At 40.9% G+C, this 17,276-nt stretch overlaps 1 protein-coding gene across 3 annotated transcripts in view; it reads left to right on the plus strand.

The window, feature by feature from the left end:
* Positions 1 to 17,276, plus strand: part of LOC146863397 (cell adhesion molecule CEACAM8-like) — a 185,482-nt gene that overhangs the window by 133,436 nt on the left and 34,770 nt on the right. Inside the window, exons 1-4 of one of the 3 annotated variants that reach the window (XR_014978250.1) lie at positions 11,855 to 11,964; positions 12,075 to 12,144; positions 12,252 to 12,375; positions 12,485 to 12,607. The exons of 1 other annotated variant lie outside the window; for it this stretch is intronic. The gene's annotated coding sequence lies outside the window, so the exon portion shown is untranslated. Of the gene's footprint in view, positions 1 to 11,854; positions 11,965 to 12,074; positions 12,145 to 12,251; positions 12,376 to 12,484; positions 12,608 to 17,276 lie in introns of those variants that run through there. One more of the 3 variants, XR_014978249.1, reaches the window with a different exon arrangement.

A 17,276-nucleotide genomic window follows, 5' to 3' on the forward strand; every position in this document is an offset into this window, starting at 1 on the left:
AAAGAATATCATCAGCATAGACCAAGAGTTTAACCTGTCGCGAGCCAAATTTGAAACCAGAAATACTATCGTCCAAACGAATTTTAGTAAGGAAGGGTTCTAAGGCTAGAACAAAAAGTAGGGGAGAAAGAGGACAGCCTTGTCGCACTCCTCTGCGCAGCGAGAAATAATCCGAGGTCATCCCGTTAACAAAAATGGAGGTCTGAGGATGAGAGTAGAGTAAAGAAATAATAGAGATGAATTTGGGAGAAAAACCGATCCAGCGTAGGGCTTGAAACATAAAGTCCCACCCGATCCTGTCAAAGGCCTTCTCTGCGTCTAAAGAGATAGCCGTGAAAGGAAGCGACAGAGAGGAAGCCTTGTTAAGAATATTGAGAAAAACGCGGGAATTGTCAGATGAGAGACGACCTTTGACAAAGCCTGATTGTTCAGGGCCAATGAAGTCGGGTAGAAGTGGATCCATGCGTAATGCTAAAATCTTGGCCATAATTTTGTAATCCGTGTTAACCAGGGAAATTGGTCTGTAGTTTTTGCATAATGAGTGATCTTTATCTTCTTTGGGAATTAAACAGATTAAAGCCTGTTGGAAGGAACCACTGGAAGAGCCCACAGCAAGGAAGGACTGGAATAATAGTAATAGTTTGGGAAGAAGTAGAGAGGAGAAATGGCTATAGAATTTAATAGTGAAACCATCAGGGCCTGGAGATTTACCGTGACGCAATTTAGAGACAGCATGGGAAATTTCAGAAAGTGAAATGTCCTGGTCCAGGGCAGCAAAATCAACGTGAGAAGCGGGGGGAGAGGGAAGCGAGTGGAAATATGAAATAAGATCCGCGGTCTCCGGGATGTGCTCAGGGGTATAAAGATTGTCATAGAATTTAACAAACTCAGAAAGAATGTCTTTATCTTTAAAGCAAGAGTTCCCAGTGGAAGTCTTGACGGATTCAATCTTTGTACGTTCCTTTCTTATCTTCAAGTAGTTAGCCAAAAGCTTCCCCATTTTGTTCTTACCCCCATAATACCTGGAATTACATTTCAGCAAAAGATTAGAGGCAGCATCAGTTGTAAACCTATTGAAGGAGAGTTTCGCATCAATACGTTTTTTAAGGGAAATCTCAGATCTGGAAGCATGGTAATCAAGCTCTAATGTCTTAATGTTAGCTAGAATGCATTTGGACTTGGCTTCTCGAAGCTTCTTTCGCCGGGCTACAAAATTGATAATAAAACCCCTAGAGGCTGCCTTAAAGGAATCCCAAACAGTAACAAAAGAGGAGTCCGGGGTATGGTTGAAAAGGAAAAATTCAGTGGCAAAGGCAGTAAATTCAGAACAAAAAGTAGGTTCCAAAAGTAGAGCATTGTTGAAACGCCATCTGCCAGAGTGAGGGGAAAATGGAAGTAAGCCAAGGTCCACGTAAATCGGAGCGTGATCTGAGATTAGGATGGAGCCAATGTCAGAGCGTATAGCGTGCTGGGAAAGGGATTTACTAAGGAAGAGGTGATCAATACGGGACTGTGATTGATGTGGAGGGGAATAAAAACTATATTCCCTAAACACAATGCTGCTTTGACATAAACACACGCCCACTGTGCTCGAAGTGTTTGTTAACATTTTGTTGTCTTTGTAACGATGCAGCTTTCATTAGTTTTTTGTGGTATGGCAGGAGCCAAGTGGTGTGTTGAAAGGAGGAAGAGGATTGAGTGTAGTGGAATACAGACATTTTCATTTTGTTATTAGTTATTGGTATCAGTCAGTTGCAGCTGGTAATTTACCAGTAGAATTACCCTTGTCTGGTTTCCTGCTCAGCAATTATGGTCCAATGTCAAAAAGTTCATTTGATGAATGCAGGTCCAGCAAAAACCCAGTTGTTAGAGTTTGAAAAGGTTTTTATTTGATGAAAAGATAAAACATAATACAATCAGAGAAAAAATATATCGTAAGCATAGAAAAACAATTTTAGATCATATGAGGGGGAAAGGGAGGGAAGGGAGGGGAGGAAAGGAAGGCAAGGAGGGAAGAGAAAGGAAGGGAAAGGAAGAAAATATATTAATACTGTAAGCAAAAACCATAATGCATAAATAGTCCTAATGCATTAAATTAACATATAAAAATAGTATATAATTATTTATAAGCAACAGTATTTATAAAGTCAGGGGTGTTTGGAAACTTATGGGAAGATGTCTTTTTAACTGATGAATTTAAGAAATCAGTGACAGGTAACCATAGCAAGCGTGATGGGGTGTACATAGGCTCAATCTAATCTATGGTTGTAGCAGACCCCATACCACCATGCATGAAAAGATACATCAGATGCATCCTTTCAAGACTTAGTTATTTGTTGAAGAGCAACAGCAAGGAGTAGATCATTAATATGTTTATTAGAAGTATGAGATGACCAAACCTCGGAGATGCTTCCTAGAAAAATATGAGAGAAAGAGAAAGGAATATGTGTGTGACAAATAGTATTGATCTGTTGCCAGACAAGGGTCACAAAATTATGAATGAACGGCCATTCAAATAACATATGTTTGAGGTCTGCTGGCGAGGATCTGGGAGAGGACTATAATAGAGAGAGATAGTTGATAAATTTTGGGCGAAAACCAAACCAAGCAAGCGTTGAGAAAATAAAAGGCCAACTGACTCTATCAAACGCTTTTGCCGCGTCTAATGAAATTGCTGCTAATTACTTTTTATATGACTTAGATTTACTTAAAACATTGAAAAACAATTGAGTGTTATCAGATAAATGCCGACCCTTTATGAAAGCACATTGTTCTTTTTCAATCAAGTGGAGTAAAAAAGAGTTCAAACGAAGGGCAAGTATTTCGCAAATATTTTATAATCTATATTAATTAAAGAAATGGGTCTATAAATTTTGCATAATGTATGATCTTTGTTTTCTTTAGGGAGAAGACATATTAGAGCTTCCTAAAAAGATCCCCCCCAATTTCTGAGTTGAGATAAAGTATGAGAATAATTGATGTAATTTAGGAAGAAGCATCTTGGAAAAATGTGCATAAAATTTGATTGTGAAGCCATCAGGCCCTGGAGCTTTTCCTTTTTTAATAGATTGAATGGCAGTGAAAATATCACTAATCTGAATATCTTCTTCTAAGGAAGGGAAATCTACATCAGGAGAAGAAGGAGGATTAATAGAAGATTAATAATGTGTAATATCATTCAGGAGATTCAGGAGTACAGAGGGTTTGGTAAACATTAGTAAATTCCAAGAGAATATCTTCATTTTTATGAACTGTAGTATTAGCCGAAGTTAGAATTGAATCAATTTTAGTGAGTTCTCCTTCAATCTTAAGATAGTTGCCAAGAAGTTTCCCAGCTTTATTTTGAGCACCATTATTTAGCACTAGATTTAGCGGATTCAGTTGAAAGTTTATTAAAGGGGAATTTGGCTTTTATAAGTTCATCCAAGTCAGATTGAGCTTTTGTAGATAAAAGGAAAGTTCTAATTGTTTAATAAGTGACTTAAGTAATTGTATGTTTTTAGAGGAAGCGTTCAGTTTCTGAGTTACAAAAGAAATAATGAAGTCTCTAGAGGCAGCTTTGAAGGTGTCCTAAATAAGATGAGGGGAGGCATGTAGGGATTAATTTTCTAGAAAAAAAAGTATCTGCAAATTTCTGAAAAGCAGGAGTAAACGTAGGAGCCAATAAAATGGAGTTATTAAATCTCCATCTCCTAACTCCTTCAATGGGGGGAAGTAAATCTAAGTCCAAGGAGACAGGGGCATGATCTGAAATTAGTATAAACCCTATGTCAAAATGAGAAATATGTTGTGTAAGGGCTTTGGAAATAAATAAATAATCTATATGAGATTGAGAGGAATGAACACAAGAGAAATACGTATATTCTTGAAGGGTAGGGTGACACAGTATCCAGTCATCAGCAAGGGATCTTTGGGCTATAGTATATGTACATTGAGAGTATATAGAAGAAGGAATACGTTTAGAATTAGAGTGTCTTTCAATAAAGGGGTCAACAACCATATTACAGGCTCTACCAACCAGCAGATAATCATCACTATATACCATTACTTTAGATAACATCTTAGGCTAAAAGAGCTTATCAGGATTAGTGGCTGCATATAAATTAAAACTAGTTAAAGTAATCTTGTTGACTAGTAAAGAAACTGAAATACATCTACCTTCAGTATCAACATCTTTGTGGAAAAGTATAAATTCTATGTTAGCATAAGCGGCAGCCATTTTGACTTTCTCGTCCATTTCGTTTCTGTCGTATTCATTTTACTCTCTGCTGCTCGCCTTTTCACCCAGCCTGTGTCCTCAACTTTAGCTGACCTCTCTGACATGGTCAATCTGATGTACGTGCTGAGGGGCTGCAGCTGCCGGTGCACCTGGTCTCAGATGTTATCAAATGATTGCTTATTGCCACCATAAACATTCCTTACTCCCCTTCCTCATCTCCTGACCACCTGGTCACCCATCTGCTCTTGTTTGCCTATAGCTTTTTCCGTGCTTAAATTTGTTTCTTCCGGTTTTCTTTCCCATGCATTACCCTGCAACGAACAGTATATAACAGTGATGGTTTTTGTATTCAATGTACTTCCTCCCACACCACTTTAGGGTGTTGTTCAGATGCAGTCCCGCTCATTAGTGTTTAATAAACTTGGTTTGTTTTACTTCACTCCAGTGCCAATCTCTCTTTTGTTAGTCTTCAGACCCGCGGACGAGAGGGTGACCCTGCACCAGTGTGCCCTCACGGGGGTACATTTCCACATCTTGATGTATAAGTTGGATATCCAAACGTTTATGACAGAGAACAGCCACACCAGTTCGTTTCCCGGAACCAGGAGAGGCAAAAACATGGCCCACCCTTTGACGATGAAGTTTGGATATCTCCTTATGTGTCACATTAATTTCTTGTCAGAAGACTATATCATCTTTCGACCCTTAATATTCCAAGATACAACTTTTAACAACATCTAAATAGGCAAAGCAATTAACAAAACTTTATATGAATAACTGCAGTCAGCAAAATACATTAATGCAATATAAGTAACATTTTTCAATAAGAGGAAAACAATAGAGCAACAGTATAAATAGATAGGATTTGAAAATGGAAAATAACTACAAAAAATCAAGAAATTACTAGTACAAGAAGGGTAAGGGGGAGGCCAGCAAGAGGAAAAGGAAAAGGAAGAGGGAAAGGTAGAAGAAATTAGAGTAAATGTGAAAAAATTAGAGAAAGAATCAGATGGGAGGAATATGATGGAAAAGGACAGGACAGAGAGACAATGAGAGAAAAACAAAAGACATGCCAGAAGCAATTAATAAACACAGGGGTGGTGGAGCCACATAGCAAAGACGGCACAGCCAAGCGGAATACCCCAGGACGAAGACCGAAAAGGGAGACACAAACCAGGCGAGGTGAGAAATCACATATCGGGGGACTATGAACAACCGCACCTGACAGTAAAAAGAGAATTTGTTATATAGAAGTACTACAATGCTCCTGCAAAACATGATAAAATAAGGAGAGTGCAAGTAACGACAACATCAATAGAGCACTCAAAATGTCGAAGAGCGAGGAACTTCCATATTCTCTTCTTTACAGGTATCCAAGAAACGTTGCAGAAGAACAGGATCCTCATAGTTAGTGGTTTTATTGTTATAAGTCACCCTGAAGAGGCAAGGATGAAACAGACCGTATCTAGCATTCAAACTTTGAAGAGCAGGTCTTATGTCCAAAAACTTCTTCCGTCATCCGCTGTGACTTTGGTATAATCCTGAGCGAAGAAACCATTGGATCCTTGCCAAGAGATTTTTCCTTTATGTTTGGCAGTTTGTAGGATGTTAGGCAAATCTGTGTATTTCAAAAAATATTAAATAACACTTCTTGGTTTAGTTGGGGAAGTTAATGTTTGTGGACTTTGCCCCAAACGATGTGCTCTTTGAATATTCAATGGTGGAGATTCAGGAAAACCAAGAAGACTCGGAAGAAAAGATTGAAAGAAGGAGAGGGGGATTGCACCTTCAAGACCCTCTGCAAGATCATACATGCGTAAGTTGTTTAGTCTGTTATGATTTTCCACTTGTTGTTTAAGATGTGAAATCTCCATATGCATAGAGGGCAACTGGCTGGTGATTGCTTAAACAGTGTCGACTCGTTTTTCCACATGGCTAACTTTTTGCTCCATATGTGACCATTTGTCATCGAGACTCTGGAGGCGAATATTTGTTTCTTCCATGTAAGGTTTGAGAGCGCGTATTTCCTCAAGGATTAACTCCATAGATATTGACATTGGAGAGGTGGTAGGAGAAGGCGTTTTTTTTTACTTGTTTACCCAACATGGATGCTGAAGCGGAGGGTATTTTAGATGTCGGTTTAGAAGCATTGCGAGGCATAATGGGCGTCGCACTACCTGTGGTAGAATGACTGGGTTCCAAGTCTTTGATATTCTACTGTGGAATGCTGAAAGGGTTATAGTCCTCTAATGGAGTATAGTCAAGAAGTTGAACACCACTACGAGTAGATTGCGTTTTTGCCATAAACTATGCAATGACAGGACAACTCTAATGGATAAATTAAATATATATCACCTAGAAGAGTCAAGAGCTCAAAAAATACCCCTATAGAGGCGTCTTCAGATGATAATAAAAATCCTTCACAACTTGTGAGGAGGAAAATAAATTATGCCATGAAAGCTATCTTACACAAAGCCATTATTCATAAGTGAGCGTTTAGGCTGTTGGAGTAGGGAAAAATGCTAAGGCAAAAGCTCTACGTTTGAGGCGTTTGTGTAATATGAAGAGAGAAGTTCCTGAGGCATTCGAGCAGCAAACATACAAAATGGTGGCCGCAAGTACAGATGAGGGGATGCGACTGAAAGGGAGAAGAAAACGCAGACTGTCGCTCACCACGGCCACTCGTAGATGTCGCAAAATGTGCAGCAGGACTTCATCTCCACTCTTGAGAAGTCTGAGGTCCGGGTAATAGGTATTGTCGCCTGGAGGTCTTCTGTCCCCTCACACTGCCACGGAGCTCCACGCAAAGACGGCCATCTTCGTTGGCGCCAAAGCCATGCACCCCAAAAAAACCCAGTTGTAAATGGTCAACTCCCATTTGACCGAGAGGAATTATACTTTGCGCAAAACAATACTACTTTTTGTGAACTGCTGGCATTCCGACTGTTTCTGTGTTGCACGAACATGCATTTCTAAAATGTTGAACACTTCGTCGGCCTTTCCAATTGTAAGCTTTACTGTAATATTTCGGTAAGAATATGGATGTATATAATTGTTTTGTCACATGCGATCTTGTGATGCAGAGCACTTCATAGCGGTCATAACTGGTATGATGCAATTTCACAGCCGCTGACTCGTACTTGGTTAGCTGAAGACGCAACGAGCAGTGCTTGGAGTTGTGACATTTTAAGATCATCTGTAGCGGATTTGTATAAAAGTGAGCCTTTTGTGTTTGAATGCAAATCTAATTAAAAAGGCTTCAAGCATGGGCATTATTAACGAACTAGGGCAAGACATAGAAATCCCAGAACATTATTTGCTACAGTTTTGTTCAGTCCCAGTTCTAGGTTTACGTCATGTATAGGACCGGGTTGCATTTACCGCAGGTGGAACTCTGCGGAATTTTAGTGAGATTTTAGATAGCTCCGTGGATATTCTGTGGAGTAGAACACGTGAGTTCCGCCCACTCCTCAAGCCAACGTGGGACCAATAAGCACTGGTATCGTCCTCGTGGTGAGCTCAAGTGCATGTTGTGAAATTTAGGAATACCAACTCGGTTTCTAACCCTCAGTTGTGCAGAATATCCATGGAGTTACTTACATGGCTTTTTTGAGAGAAGCAAACTCTAACATTAAAGGCATCAAATTCAAGACACAAGGAGAACTTAAAGATAGAGTTGTGTATTTGCAAAGTTTGTGCAGTGTAACTTCTGCGGCAAGCAATTTTCAAGAGAGACTGTTAAAAATATTCTTATGGGACAAGTGCCATATGAAATCATGTTAAAACCATCCACAAAAGGACATACACGCTTTTTATGCATAAGAAGGCAACTGGAGAAGAAACACAATTACCATCTGTAGTAGTCTTGGGGGAACCTTCAAATATTCAACGAATAATAGTACCAGCTTACTGCAATAAGTTATCTGAGATGGTAGCATTATACAAATGAAATCAAATAACACATAAACAACACAACATAACTTATTTAACCATTTACAAATACATGTTTGTGCAAAAGTACATCAGATAGAGGCAGGTATGTCTTCAGACCCTGGGCATAGGTAGTGCATACTACTAGGGTCTTCCATATCAATTAACTATACCAATTGTGAAAAAGTCAATCAACTGTGTTTAGATGAGAAACACATGCACTTTACCACGATCTAGCAGTGGTAAACTGCTCAGATTCCTAAGGCGAACTGGGGACCTCATTTACAAGAAATTGCTTTCGCCTGTATCAAATGCCCTTGCAACACCATGGATGTGCTGTATTTACAATACAGGGCAACTGAACATATATTCAACAGCACAACTGTTGCAAAATAAGCTAGAAAGAACCAAATTTGTTTAAAAAAAAATACAAAATAAAGTTTATTGTTACAGATAAATACACATGTAATGACATACTAACTCATACTTGCTTCATTCATGGCCACATGCTCAAAACACATCCACAAATTTAAAATCATAGTGTCAAAAAGACAAACAATAATGTTCAAAGATAACTGATAAATTTTACAGAAGCTAATCAATCTTACTTCATATATGTTAGAACAGTTGAAAATATTTTGAATGTTTAAACATTGGATGAGACAATGACTAACAACCCAAAGGTTTTGCAATAGGACAGCAAAAAATACAAGCAGTGTGGCACAGACTCAGATGGTTTCTACGCGTGTTTCGGCACCAGAAGTGCCTTCGTCAGGAGGAGCCCCAACTTTAGATACTTGATATCTGTAAATGCAGAAAAACAACAAACTACATATGGTTCTTTCAACATAAAATATGTGTTTTCCTGATATGAAGATAAGAAATACTGATACATTGCTCACATTTGTTCGCAGTAGAAATAACTATGTAAAAGAATAAGTCCCCAGTACCGAGATTTACATGTCCATAAAATAGGTAGAATACCGGGCAAGGGTGTCATCAGTTTCATGCTACCAATGTGCCCAGTAAGAAAAAAGGAGAAAAAAGGAAAGAGTGCTCAAATAGACAAAACTGACATGCTTGAGAAACAAAAAGAGACATAACACCCAAAGTGTTACATTGTCCATTATATTTTTGAAATAATTCTGAAGTTGGAAGATTACCCTAAAAGATGCAGGAATCTATGGAATGAGATGCATAGAATTATTCCTTTATCCAGAAAATGCAAAGTAATGAGCGCCTTCTCTATAGGGGAATAACAATTAACATGACTGAAAGATTAGGTAGTAGTGTACCCAAACTGGGAACAGACCGCACATCAATAGAACATGCAATCAGTAGAATGGAGGCAGAAGTAAACATTCAGAATGTCAGTGGGTGCTGTTAGCCATGTGCACTTACTACCAAGAAGTGCAATAAGCAGTGTGCAAGCACAGATGCTAAGAATTATCAAAAAGATTTGGCTTATACAGCACTCCTAATAGTGGTAAACACAGTTGATCGTACTGTAAATGTAATACGGATTATTAGCAAGATTATAGTATAAACAAATTTGATAAATTCAGAGAAATAATTCGCATAATGTTCATACAAATACGCCGGGATTGAAATGATGAATCAACCAGGTTCCAATATGTTCGATACGGTTTAATATTCTCCAATGCATGTGATGTACGAAGGGATAGCCATCACGTGTTTCGTCTGTACACAAATAGGTACAAAGACTTTTACAAGGCTGTATGATGAAGAGATGCAAAAAAAGGGAAAAACATTTTTTTTATAAGCCAGGTATAAATTAATTGCAACTTCTAAAAGAGAGCTATACAGTCCAATTTCCACAATCCATGTACACAAAATTGTATATTGTGAAACCTAAATACAAATATAAGGTATTGCAGAAAACCATAGTTAGTGGAATCTGATGTAAAAGGTATCAAGTGTCATGAAAGATATTTATATAATAAGCATAGAGAAAAAGAAGATCACCGAAAATATGTGAATGTTTAAAAAGAATAGATTTGAACAAGGCTAGAAAAAATGCCAGAACCTAAACCAGTATATATGGCAGAAGAATAAAGGTGAAAGCGAACAATAACAACGCAATATAATCTAAGAATGAAGGTGATAGCGAACATTGACACCGCAAAGATAGTCCAGAGTGAATACCCAATGTAAAAAGGCAGAAACTCATTATAGCTCACCCAAAAGTGTGTATATATAGGGATCACACTAACCAAATGAGCAAATAGTCCATATGCTGAACGTGTGGTCCAATATTCACAAGTATAGAAACATAAAACGTCCAAGTAATGGCACATGGGGATATACTAGAGCAAAACAATGGTAATGGTAAGTGTAGGTAATAAGTAATAGAGAAATGATAACGGTAAAATGATCGGTACGCATGGGAGTAAGTAGTAACCAACCCCAAGATTAGAGAATAGAGTCCGGACAGTAATCGTAATAAGTTCCCACAGAGATAAGTGTTATAATCCGGTATCGTGCGAAAACATGGCTGGGTACATCAATATGTGTGACGAGACGAAGATCTAAAAAAGAATATGATAAAACATAAAGTGTATAAATAGACATAAATGGCCAGGACTACGCATGTGTATAATCATTAGTATTGGCATAAAGAAAAAAGTAACAACTCACCACATATAATAGATCTTGAAATCAAATATTAGAGATATACCGACGAGGATGGAAGTGTAATCCAATGCCATATAAGAATTGGCTTGTAATATCCAATAGTAGAGCTATAGGGGTTAACGAGATTCTAAACTGAATAAAAATGAAAGGAACAAAATATAGCGCGTGTGTAGCAATGGAGAAGTGAGCATGTATTAAGTAACAGGAATGCATAAAATAGAAATAACTACTCACCCCCCCAATAAGTATCGAATTCAAAGTGTGTGCTGCAGTCATGGGGTAGTCACAATATACGTGACAGAATCTGTAAGTAAGAAAAAGTATTGGTATAATGGACATATAGTAATGGTAAAGCCCCATGAAAAAAACGATCCTTAAGCTGGAGGGCGGGATGGCGAGAATATGGAAACTCACCCAAAATCCTGGAAGCCTCCGAAGAGCAGATGGCAGCGCCTGATAACGCTGTAAAGCATACTGAATGTACCTAATGCTTTATTATATGCCTGCATCGATCACTGGCAGTTTGATGTCTGTCCATCACTACATTTTTATCAATCTTTTTATGTGGATCAAGTCACCATATGGTACGATTGGGCCTCTTTTATAACCGCTTTTGACAAATCTATATCTGCATCCTCTCTAATTATCTTACAATTTATGCACGCCATTATATGATCCTTTCTTCTTTCTTCTATTACACCTACATGTTCTGTCTGTGCTATCACTCTGTTGCTTAGTCTGTATGTTATTATCCTCCGCCAGTCTCTGATTTTGTTGTCTTCTTTTTCATTTCTCTTTACTTAAATTTCATTGACTACCGCTGGCCCACCCATCCTGCATTACATTTCCCAGACTGCATTCTACATACACAGCTTTATAGTTCTTAACTTTAACGTGTTACCAACACCAATAATATATATCATCTCCAACATAGACCGTCCCTATTTAAAATTATTCTATGTCTAATGACATATTACAACATGGCGCTCACTCTTGCGCGTAGTCCTATTTCTATTACCTGCTTCGTATCACGTGAATTCCCATCGGCGACAAGTCACTGTTAACTTCCATATTTAAGAACTCGGCGTCCTCGCGCACTTTCTGCATTACAGCGTTATCAGGCGCTGTCATCTGCTCTTCGGCGGCTTCCAGGATATTGGGTGAATTTCCATATTCTCGCCATCCCGCCCTCCAGCTTAAGGATCGTTTTTTTCATGGGGCTTTACCATTACTATATGTCCATTATACCAATACTTTTTCTTACTTACAGATTCTGTCACGTATATTGTGACTACCCCATGACTGCAGCACACACTTTGAATTCGATACTTATTGGGGGGGTGAGTAGTTATTTCTATTTTATGCATTCCTGTTACTTAATACATGCTCACTCCTCCATTGCTACACACGCGCTATATTTTGTTCCTTTCATTTTTATTCCGTTTAGAATCTCGTTAACCCCTATAGCTCTACTATTGGATATTACAAGCCAATTCTTATATGGCATTGGATTACACTTCCATACTCGTCGGTATATCTCTAATATTTGATTTCAAGATCTATTATATGTGGTGAGTTGTTACTTTTGTCTTTATGCCAATACTAATGATTATACACATGCGTAGTCCTGGCCATTTATGTCTATTTATACACTTTATGTTTTATCATATTCTTTTTTAGATCTTCGTCTAGTCACACATATTGATGTACCCAGCCATGTTTTCGCACGATACCGGATTATAACACTTATCTCTGTGGGAACTTATTACGATTGTTGTCCGGACTCTATTCTCTATTCTTGGGGTAGGTTACTACTTACTCCCATGCGTACCGATCATTTTACTGTTATCATTTCTCTATTACTTATTACCTACACTTACCATTACCTTTGTTTTGCTCTAGTATATCCCCATGTGCCATTACTTGGACGTTTTATGTTTCTATACTTGTGAATATTGGACCACACGTTCAGCGTATGGACTATTTGCTCATTTGGTTAGTGTGATCCCTATATATACACACTTTTGGGTGAGCTATAATGAGTTTCTGCCTTTTTATTAGGTCTCGGGACCATCCGGTCGGCAGACCGGAAGTCCGGAGATTTAATGTCATTGAGAAGAGGGGCTTGCACCCGCCCCTCTTCGCTCCTGTTCTCCATTGGCTGGCCTCTTAAATGCTGGCCAGCCACTGGAGAAGAGGTCCAGTCACTCTGTTGAAGCCCCGTCTTTTTCGGATCGGGGGGCGTGTTTTTTGCGAGAAGTCTCAGGGAGGAGACAACAGCAAAACACGCCCCCAGATCCGAAAATGAGGCTCCCTTTCTCCGAGGCATTTTCGCTGTGCCTCGGAGAAAGGCGGTCGTGTGCTCGTCCGCTCCCCCTTCGTCTGGTTGCTGCGAGTACTGATATGCTTCAAATCCAATTAGAAGAGCGTCTCAGGAGTTAATGTGATAACAGCACACTTGCCAGGCCTCCTCTAATGGTGTTAGTAGAAATGGTGACAAATACTTTGAAGACAGTTATGACTTCCGTTTTTTTTAGTAGCGCGGAAATGTCACCTGTATGTTGTGCTCTTAAGCACGTTTCTTTTTACAATGTACCGTTAGTGGTAATAATCCGTTACTGTGTCTCTGTGGGAAAGATTGCATGTAATAATAACATGCGTCAGGGAATTCCGAAGATGAGGAATGCACGAGAGTGCAAGGCGTGTGTCCGTTCTATCTGGTCTTGGTTGGTTTTAAATTCTCTTCCATTCCAGAGGCTCTACCGGCCCCATTGTAACTCTAATCTTGCAATTAGTCACGAACAAAAGTAAACAAGCAAGCATTGGGGAGGGATTTAAAACCCTCCGTTTGGCCTAGCCGTGCGTAGCGCTGGGCGGGATTCCACGCTGGGCTATACCCTCCCTCCCAGTCCCACCCCGTTTACAGGTTAGAAGAGGGTGGTTTGCGAAGCCTCGCATGCAAGAGCTTCCTTGCCTACGCTGCAGTGAATCCGTTTCTAGACAACTGCAGTGTTTGTAGACGGAAGCAGTTTACAAACATCCTAAGTCTACAAAAGCATGCAATGTACACTCTGTATGCACTATGCAGACGTTGTCTATCGCCAATGTTTTTTCCATTACCATTTTTATTTAACATTACTTTGCGTTGTGTGTAGGGATTTCCAAAGGACTGTCCCTACGCTTCTCTTGCATTTAATACATGTCCCGGTTTTTGGGACAAAGGTCAATTCATCCTGCAGAGCATAATTGAAATGAAACTCTCTCTGCTCTTTTTTCCACAATCGCTTTGGAAGTCTGGAACAATTTAAGCATTTTAGTTGTTTCTTTCAGGCACGCATGAGGAGATGGGTGCATGCTCCCAGCAGAGACCAGACAGGGTGGGGAGAAGGGCAGGGGGGCTCAGGGTAGAGGTCCTGCCGTAGCTAATGCCATGGAATCATGTAAACGTAGCCTTGTGAATATAAATGTGTGTACGTGTACATGCGTGTATGTATATCCAGTGGTCGAAGTGGGGGGGAAAAAAGTAGGGGAACTGTGGGCGGAGAATCAGAGGGGGGGAATAACCTGAGGACTGGATCAGTGGGCGGAGTCAGAGGTGTGGCCAGAACGGGCAAAACATCCCAATTTTGTGTATTTGTTCGACACTGACCAGTTACAGCTTATTATGTTATTTAATTCACCCAAATGGATACACATGATTATTTAAAGCTTAATGAGTTATTGACATTAAAAAACATTCACAAAGTGGGATATGTTTTCAATCACAGAATGTCCCACATACGCTTAAAAGTGAAAGCACAAGCTATTTGTCTCCAAGCCATGGCGTTTGTCATCAGCACTTCTCCTCCCTTTTTTTCCCATGAGCAGTTCAAACATAAATAGCAAAATATACTAGTTTGCAAATGTTTTCTATATAATTGCTCTGCCATATATGACACATAATACATCATCTGCTCGCCGAAGGAGTACTTGCCTGATCCAAGCCCTTGCCAGAAGCCCTTGCCAGAAGCTGTGCGGAGCCCTGCCGGGCATTGATTTTATTGAACCTGGAAGCGGGGAGCCCCTGTGGACTTAGTGAATCGCCAGAGGGAGTGTGGGGGAGGAGGACGGGACTGCGAGGTCCAGCAGGCTGTGCGGGTTGTATTGAGCACACCTGCAGCCTCTTCCCGTGACCCCGCCCCTTGCTGACCGGTGAAAACAGCTCGCGGCCCCCGCTACGCGGGTGCCACTCGCCGAAGGAGTACTTGCCTGATCCAAGCCCTTGCCAGAAGCTGTGCGGAGCCCTGCCGGGCATTGATTTTATTGAACCTGGAAGCGGGGAGCCCCTGTGGACTTAGTGAATCGCCAGAGGGAGTGTGGGGGAGGAGGACGGGACTGCGAGGTCCAGCAGGCTGTGCGGGTTGTATTGAGCATACCTGCAGCCTCTTCCCGTGACCCCGCCCCTTGCTGACCGGTGAAAACAGCTCGCGGCCCCCGCTACGCGGGTGCCACTCGCCGAAGGAGTACTTGCCTGATCCAAGCCCTTGCCAGAAGCTGTGCGGAGCCCTGCCGGGCATTGATTTTATTGAACCTGGAAGCGGGGAGCCCCTGTGGACTTAGTGAATCGCCAGAGGGAGTGTGGGGGAGGAGGACGGGACTGCGAGGTCCAGCAGGCTGTGCGGGTTGTATTGAGCACACCTGCAGCCCCTTCCCGTGACCCCGCCCCCTCTATTTCCAACTAATATAAGACTGGAGGACTTCACGCGTTAGCGGGACGCGTGTGCGGGACAAAGCCCGGACTAAGGGCGGACCCTCTAAGACCCTCATAGACACGAGGAGACTGGACTGGGCAAGAACCCCTGCCCGAACCTCGTTCAACATAGACCAATCGTGTAAGTGTTTGTTTGTGGGGCTCATTGTACGTACATCATGTCCATTGAAATCCCAACACTGGAGTTACCTGGCCATGTCAAGTCGGTGGGCTTGGTAGACGGAACATTAGACAGGTATTTTAAGAAATCCCTACTCGATCCTTCTATTACCCCTACCCTTGAAGAACTACGAACTGAACGACGGCGGTCGATTGAAAGTTTAAAGAACAGACCACTGCCGCTGTCACCGGTGCTAATGAGCTCCAAGGGCGATATTTGCACTACCTCACAGGATAGTATCCCTCTAATATTTAGAGAAGGTACATCTACGAGGGAACCCGAACTCTTGGGTACTAATAGCAATCAGGTAGACACAGCTACTACTCCCGGTATCATTAATCCAGCTGTGATAACTAAAGCGCAAATTACCCCAATTCCTACACATATAAAAGTAGCCAACAGTAGGGTTAAAAAAGTTATGCAAGTTAAAATTCATGGCCCCCCTCCGGCTAAACGGCGTAAAAGTAACCTTTCCAAGAGGAAATTTAATCATGCAGACTTTGGTACGAAGAAGGGTGTTAGTACCAAAGGAGGATTGGTTAAAGTACTAGACGAAGGAAGGAAAGGAATTTCTCCAACGCATACATGTGTAACTCCGTTTACCGACCCTGTTATTCCTATTATCGATAGCCCCCCTGCGATGGGAAAGATACAGGCATCTCCAGACAGGGTCCTGATTGGGAGCATAGAGTCCATAATGAGGACCTATTCCCTGGCTATCATAGAAAGACTCGATAAACTAGAAGACAGACTTGGGAATATAGAACAAGAATTGGAGAAAAAGCTCGTAACCAACAAAGTACCGTTTATTCTCCCTATACAAGCCCCAACGGTACCTTCTTCATCAGGGACATCCGCTACAATAACATTAACTACCCCTGAACAGATTATTACTCAGCCTCAACCCTCAACTTGTATGAGTGGAAGTGTATCAGGGAATATTCCTGTTGGACCTAATAGTAAATCTATATCAGAACAGGCTGAAATTTCCAACGGACAGCGGAATAACTCTGGTCAAGCCGTAGGGAATATAAATAGAGAGAGAGGGAACGAGCAACTGGCCCGAGATAAATTTAACAAGGGTCCTCTTCCAGAACTTCCGCCAGAAGCAGTACCCCTAGTGGTAGTTCTTACTGGGGTGCCGGAGCTGGAGAAAGATAAACGGGAGAGCTTTACCCAGTTGAGAAATAAAATATCACACTGGCTAAGTCTACACAGACCTATTACAAATAATATAAATGGAGAAATTATTCATGTCCGCCGCCTTCCCTGGTTGGGAGGAAGACCCAAGGATATTGAGGGAGATATAGTGGTCATTAATTTTAGAGATCGGAATGCCGTCCACTTTATACTTAATTGGCCGACAGACCACGATAGCAAACCTATTACCCCCCGCCCTCTAACCTATTTTTACCCTCGCTCAGTGGTGTTCCCACCAAATCATCATTCACAGCGAGCCCCCCCCCCACTTTTATCGAGGCAAATGCAACCAAACCCATATTGCCCACCCATCTACAATAATGGACCTATGTTTAGTGAGAGGCAACCTCCACCAGTAGTAG

Source organism: Triturus cristatus, chromosome 2_2 (genome assembly GCF_964204655.1).
Source record: "Triturus cristatus chromosome 2_2, aTriCri1.1, whole genome shotgun sequence".
NCBI classification, from domain to species: domain Eukaryota; kingdom Metazoa; phylum Chordata; class Amphibia; order Caudata; family Salamandridae; genus Triturus; species Triturus cristatus.